Source organism: Schistocerca gregaria, chromosome 8, assembly GCF_023897955.1.
Source record: "Schistocerca gregaria isolate iqSchGreg1 chromosome 8, iqSchGreg1.2, whole genome shotgun sequence".
Classification (NCBI taxonomy): Eukaryota; Metazoa; Arthropoda; class Insecta; order Orthoptera; family Acrididae; genus Schistocerca; species Schistocerca gregaria.
The window spans coordinates 488,559,768-488,566,180 of record NC_064927.1 but is presented as its reverse complement, the minus strand read 5'-3'; the positions used below and the strand labels follow the sequence as shown (position 1 = coordinate 488,566,180).

At 47.6% G+C, this 6,413-nt stretch overlaps 1 pseudogene; it reads left to right on the top strand.

The window, feature by feature from the left end:
* Positions 1 to 843: 843 nt before the first annotated feature.
* On the top strand, positions 844 to 962 carry LOC126285574 (5S ribosomal RNA; annotated as a pseudogene).
* The last annotated feature ends 5,451 nt before the right edge of the window (positions 963 to 6,413 follow it).

Sequence of the window (6,413 nt, the reverse complement as noted above, 5' to 3'; positions counted from 1 at the left end):
CCCGTCGACATCGCGATCATTAGAGACCGAGCACAAGTTCGAATTGGTCAAGGATAGGGAAGGAAAACGGCCGTGCCCTTTAAAAGGAACAATCCCGGCATTTTCCTGGAATGATTTAGAGAAATCACGTAACTCTGGATGGCTGGACGCGGGTTTGAACCGTCGTCCTCCCCAATGCGAGGCCAGCGTGCTGCAACCACTGCTCCACCTCGCTCTGTCGAAAAATGGTGTTAGGGTGGACCAATTGTTATGGTATGGGGAACCATAAAGTTGCACAGGCGTACTGACGTCAGTATCTTTGATCATGGTACCCTCATCGGTCAAAGCTTGAGAGAGAACCTGCACAATAGCGTTAACAATTTTCCTGCTCATAGTGTTGTAAGGGGGACGGGGCGGGGGGGGGGGGGGGGGGGGGGAGGGGCGGGGCGGGGGGCTTCAACTTTCCAGCTACAGATTAAGAGAGTCACACTATCAAAACTGGTGGCGGACACGCGGATTTTGAATGTCTTGTCCGAAAATTACTTCGAGCTGATAATTAGAGAACCAGCTCGAGAAGCTAACTTAGACATCGAACTTACATAATAAGTTATCATAGAGGAAGGTACCAACGATTACAAAGCTGTGATAGCAACTATGAATATTGGTATTACAAAGAGTGTTAAGAAAAATAAAAAAATAGTTTTGCTTAACAAGAATGGCAGGATAAAAATTACTGAGTATCTGAGTAGAGAGCGACAAATATTCAATGCTGAGAACGAAGCTGTGGAGCGCAAATGGAAAAACATTCAAAAATTTCTTTCAATTCGCCTTAGGCAAGAATGATCTGGGCAACATCTGACGGGAGGCAACGGCCTTGCTGCAGTGGATACACCGGTTCCCGCCAGATCACCGACGTTAAGCGCTGTCGGCCGTGGCCGGCACTTGGATGGGTGACCATCTGGGGGCGCGATGCGTTGTTGCCATTTTTCAGGGTGTACTCAGCCTCGTGATGCCAACTGAGGAGCTACTCGACTGAAAAGTATCGGTTCTGGTCCAAGAAAACCATCATAACGAACGGGAGAGCTGTATGCTGAACACACGCCCCTCCTCACTGCATCCTCAGCTGAGGATGACACGGCGGTCGGATGGTCCCGATGGGCCACTAGTAGTCAGAAGACGGAGTATTTAATTTTTTTAAACGTCTGAAGATATGGTAAAGACTCACCATGGTTTAATTTTAGAAAACTGCTACGAAAAAAAGTGAGCTTTATTACATATTCGAGAGAAGTCAAAACTAAGCTAACAAATGAGAGCAGGATGAAGCGAAAATGAGCGTAAGGAGAATAATGAGAGAAGCGTTCAATGACTCTTAAAGTAAACTTTTGTCAGCCGATCTGAGTAAAACTTCTAAGAGATTGTGGTCCCAAGCAAAATGAGTAAGCGGTTCGAAAACCGTGCCCACTCTGGCACCATAACGGAAGATAACACAATACTGAGCTCAGTCTTCTGACATTGTTTCACCGTGGAAGATCATAACACGGTCTCTCGTTTCAATCATCGTAAGAAAGTCGAAGTTGTAGATACTGAAGTAACAGACCGCGGAACAGAAAAACAACTACAATCGTTTGGTAGTGCAAGGGCGTCAGGACCACAGGAGATATCTACAAATTCTGCAAACATTATGTGAAAGAACTTGCTCCCCTTCCAGCAGCAGTTTGTTGTAGATCGCTGAAGAAACGAGGGGTATCTAGCGACTGGAAAAAGTGCAGGTCATTCCCGTTTCCGATAAAGGTCGTAGGACAGTTGTACATAATTAAAGCCTATATCGTTCACGTCAATTTTGTTGTTACGTGCTCGCGTATTAAGACGCATTTGGAGAATGAAAATCTCTCCCATAAAAATCAACATGGATTCCATAAACAGAGATCTTTCGAAACTCAGCAAACAGAGATTTTTCGAAACTCAGCTAGCTTTGTTCGTGTATGAGATTCTTAACGCTGTAAACAACGGCGCTCAGGTTGATGTACTGTTCCTCGACTTGAGGCGGCATCTGACAGCGTCCCACAGCGCCGTTTAGTGAAATAAAATACGAGATTACCAAGTGTCGGACAAGATTTGTGACTGGATGAAGACTTCCTTACAAATAGAACTCAGTACATCGCTCTTAAGGGAACAAAATCGACAGGTGCAAAATTCGGAGATCCCAAGGAAGTGTGGTTGGACCGTTGCTGTTACAGTGCGTATAAATGATCTAGTAGAAAGAATCAGAATCTCCTGAAGACTAATCCCATTGACGCGGTTCACCATAAATAAATAGTAATGCTAGGAGACAGTATAGATTTGCAGTGAACTGATGAATGGTGCAGAATCTGGTAGTTGACAATGAAAAAATGGTCAAATGTGTGTGAGATATTATGGGACTTAACTGCTAAGGTCATCAGTCTCTAAGCTTACACACTACTTAACCTAAATTATCATAAGGACAAACACACACACTCATGCATGAGGGAGGACTGGAACGTCCGCCAGGACCAGCCACACAGTCCATAACTGCAGCGCCTTAGACTGTCCGGCTAATCCCAAGCGACAGTTGGCCCTGAACACTAAAAAAAATATAGCATACACTCCTGGAAATGGAAAAAAGAACACATTGACACCGGTGTGTCAGACCCACCATACTTGCTCCGGACACTGCGAGAGGGCTGTACAAGCAATGATCACACGCACGGCACAGCGGACACACCAGGAACCGCGGTGTTGGCCGTCGAATGGCGCTAGCTGCGCAGCATTTGTGCACCGCCGCCGTCAGTGTCAGCCAGTTTGCCGTGGCATACGGAGCTCCATCGCAGTCTTTAACACTGGTAGCATGCCGCGACAGCGTGGACGTGAACGGTATGTGCAGTTGACGGACTTTGAGCGAGGGCGTATAGTGGGCATGCGGGAGGCCGGGTGGACGTACCGCCGAATTGCTCAACACGTGGGGCGTGAGGTCTCCACAGTACATCGATGTTGTCGCCAGTGGTCGGCGGAAGGTGCACGTGCCCGTCGACCTGGGACCGGACCGCAGCGACGCACGGATGCACGCCAAGACCGTAGGATCCTACACAGTACCGTAGGGGACCGCACCGCCACTTCCCAGCAAATTAGGGACACTGTTGCTCCTGGGGTATCGGCGAGGACCATTCGCAACCGTCTCCATGAAGCTGGGCTACGGTCCCGCACACCGTTAGGCCGTCTTCCGCTCACGCCCCAACATCGTGCAGCCCGCCTCCAGTGGTGTCGCGACAGGCGTGAATGGAGGGACGAATGGAGACGTGTCGTCTTCAACGATGAGAGTCGCTTCTGCCTTGGTGCCAATGATAGTCGTATGCGTGTTTGGCGCCGTGCAGGTGAGCGCCACAATCAGGACTGCATACGACCGAGGCACACAGGGCCAACACCCGGCATTATGGTGTGGGGAGCGATCTCCTACACTGGCCGTACACCTCAGGTGATCATCGAGGGGACACTGAATAGTGCACAGTACATCCAAACCGTCATCAAACCCATCGTTCTACCATTCCTAGACCGGCAAGGAAACTTGCTGTTCCAACAGGACAATGCACGTCCGCATGTATCCTGTGCCATCCAACGTGCTCTAGAAAGTGTAAGTCAACTACCCTGGCCAGCAAGATCTCCGGATCTGTCCCCCCTTGAGCATGTTTGGGACTGGATGAAGCGTCGTCTCACGCGGTCTGCACGTCCAGCACAAACGCTGGTCCAACTGAGGTGCCAGGTGGAAATGGCATGGCAAGCCGTTCTACAGGACTACATCCAGCATCTCTACGATCGTCTCCATGGGAGAATAGCAGCCTGCATTGGTGCGAAAGGTGGATATACACTGTACTAGTGCCGACATTGTGCATGCTCTGTTGCCTGTGTCTATGTGCCTGTGGTTCTGTCAGTGAGATCATGTGATGTATCTGACCCCAGGTATGTGTCAATAAAGTTTCCCCTTCCTGGGACAATGAATTCACGGTGTTCTTATTTCAATTTCCAGGAGTGTATTATGCATACACAGAAAAAGAAATCCACTTGAGGGAGAAAAGTTACTCTCTCGCCTATTTTTCACACACAGAAAATTACTAATGATTTCATTACAACCTGACACACCTTGAGCAAGACTTTAGAAAGTTAATAGCCTGAGCAGACGTTGATGGAGCCTGGCAGGGCACTAAAAGCATGAGGTACTTGTATGATTCTTAGCTCATAGAAATGGCTTGTTGGGTGTTGGACGCAATTGGATGCGAGCCCATCCCTCAGTAAATCTTGCCGGACAGGCCCACAGCTGTAGAGGGCAGACAGAGCAGCCCCTCATAGGACAGGGTTCCAGCAGAACAATGCCGCGATACCTGCTGCGGTACCAGCAGAAGCCTTGGCAGGCGCGACTGTCTAAAGAGACACATCAATCCAGTGGGGTTGTAAACCAGCCATTGTGTGCAGAGCCACACATAATAAAAATTCACATTTTCGTGTTCGCCGCTAGGGCAAGTAGGCCAGTGAGCGAGTTCCCTGTGGTATAAGAAAACTCTAGCGTCTGAGAAACGTCTAGAGATAGAATCTTTATTACACCTCATAGCTAGGACTAACAAGCTCCAAGGCACAGGGGATTTAGACAAATATGTTTGAGATTGTTTCTGTTTGCTTGTTGCCTTGGGAAGAGACATGACTTTGGAAAAAATCATCTCGTCCCCCTCTGAGAAAACTTAAAAAAGCGATTAATTGGTGGTTTCTCTTTTTTTTTTCCAGAGACGCAGGTTTCTTAACTCTTGCACTGGTTCATCATGAGTTTGTGCTGTGGTGTGGGAGGGGAGATTTAGCGCCTCTAGAGCCTTGTGATTGGCTCAAGGCGGGGTGAAGGCAGTGTCGTTCATGCATTTTGCGTAGGAAAACGGAATTATTTTTGCTGAAGAGGTGCGAAGCACTCGAGCGCGGGACTTTGGCCTGGTAAGCACTTCTAGTTGAAGCTCTGTCCTGTGTGGTTGGTAGTTGGGACCTGTCCTGAGACCGACTTCACTTGCTAGTAGTGTAGACTGGGAAGCCTGTGGTGAAGTTCTTACTGTACCGACAGTGTGACTTCAGACATCTCGGACTACTCGTTTGCCGAGGGCACACTTATTCGTTTTTTGGTTTACCAGTCTTGATGTTTGGTATCCTGGTGCGCTCTGTCGTATAAGTGAGCCAAGTTTGTCCTTGGTACGACCAGCGAGCGGGTGGGTCACACACTGAAATCTACCGTGATTTCAGGTCACTGGTAGAGAGTAAATTGCTATCCGTCTGCCTGATCGCGGGACTGTGAGATTTTTGCATTTCTTTCGTGGGCGCGATCGATTCACAGGCGTCGCCTCACGTCTCACCTAATCCGCCGCACACATCTCGCCAGTTGCAAGTCACGTGGCTACACAAGTAAACAGGGTAACGTACTGTCGCTCTGGCATTGTCAGGGCGTACAGATCTCAATCGCCACTTTTCTCAGACACTTCAGTAAATTTGATCAGTCAAAGCCTGCTCAGCGTCAGATCAATTCAGCTTGCGTTATACACATTTTTAAGGGCCAGAGTACTTGACTCACTGATCACCTAGTTAAACTGTCTTTGCCAGCCTGGATCCACTCAGGGAAGTTTTAAAGCACCTGTTAGTTCTTTAGGGAATTCAATCTGTAACTTGTTTAGCATAATTTACGTCTGGTTTGAAAAAATAAATGTTGTTAGTACTCTAAATTTTGCCAACATTCTTAATCAATTAAATAGTCCCACCAGAGTTACCTTTCATTGTGGCATCCATGCCAGGATCTCGGATTGATGGCACCTTCTGTGACCATCAGATCGCGTTGCCTAGCATAGTTATTCAATTTGACGTCCCTTGCGCAAGAATTTTGAGGTGATGGCACCTTCTGTGATCGTCAGATAGTGGATAGTATTGCCTAGTGAAGTTTCTGTTTCCTATGTTTTATGTGGTGCACTGGGTAGAGTAGATTCGCCTTGCTGGTGTTTAGAGATAGTACTAATAATGTATTTTCATGTTGTGGTTGTGACTTCTGTGTCACTTGATTGTTTCTGACAGCGAACGGCGTTGTGCTGATCTGATAGGATAGATTGAGATTTTCGTTTGTTAGCGTAGACAAGCATGCTGTTATCTGAATTTGTTGTCAGGAACTAGGAATCAGTAGGTCACAGGATTTTAATTTAGAGTAGAATCTGTGTGGCACAGGAATGTGTAGTGTTAAAATTCGTTTGGGTCAGAATTATAGTGCGTGCTTACAAGAAGCAAGGAACGTTTGCTACAGAGCAGTGGAAGTAATTGTACTTTGTTAACTATGTATCCACGTCAGATTATTAGCTGTGACGAGGCAGATATTACCAGGGCTCCTCAGGAAAATGCGGTTGCAGCCCGGG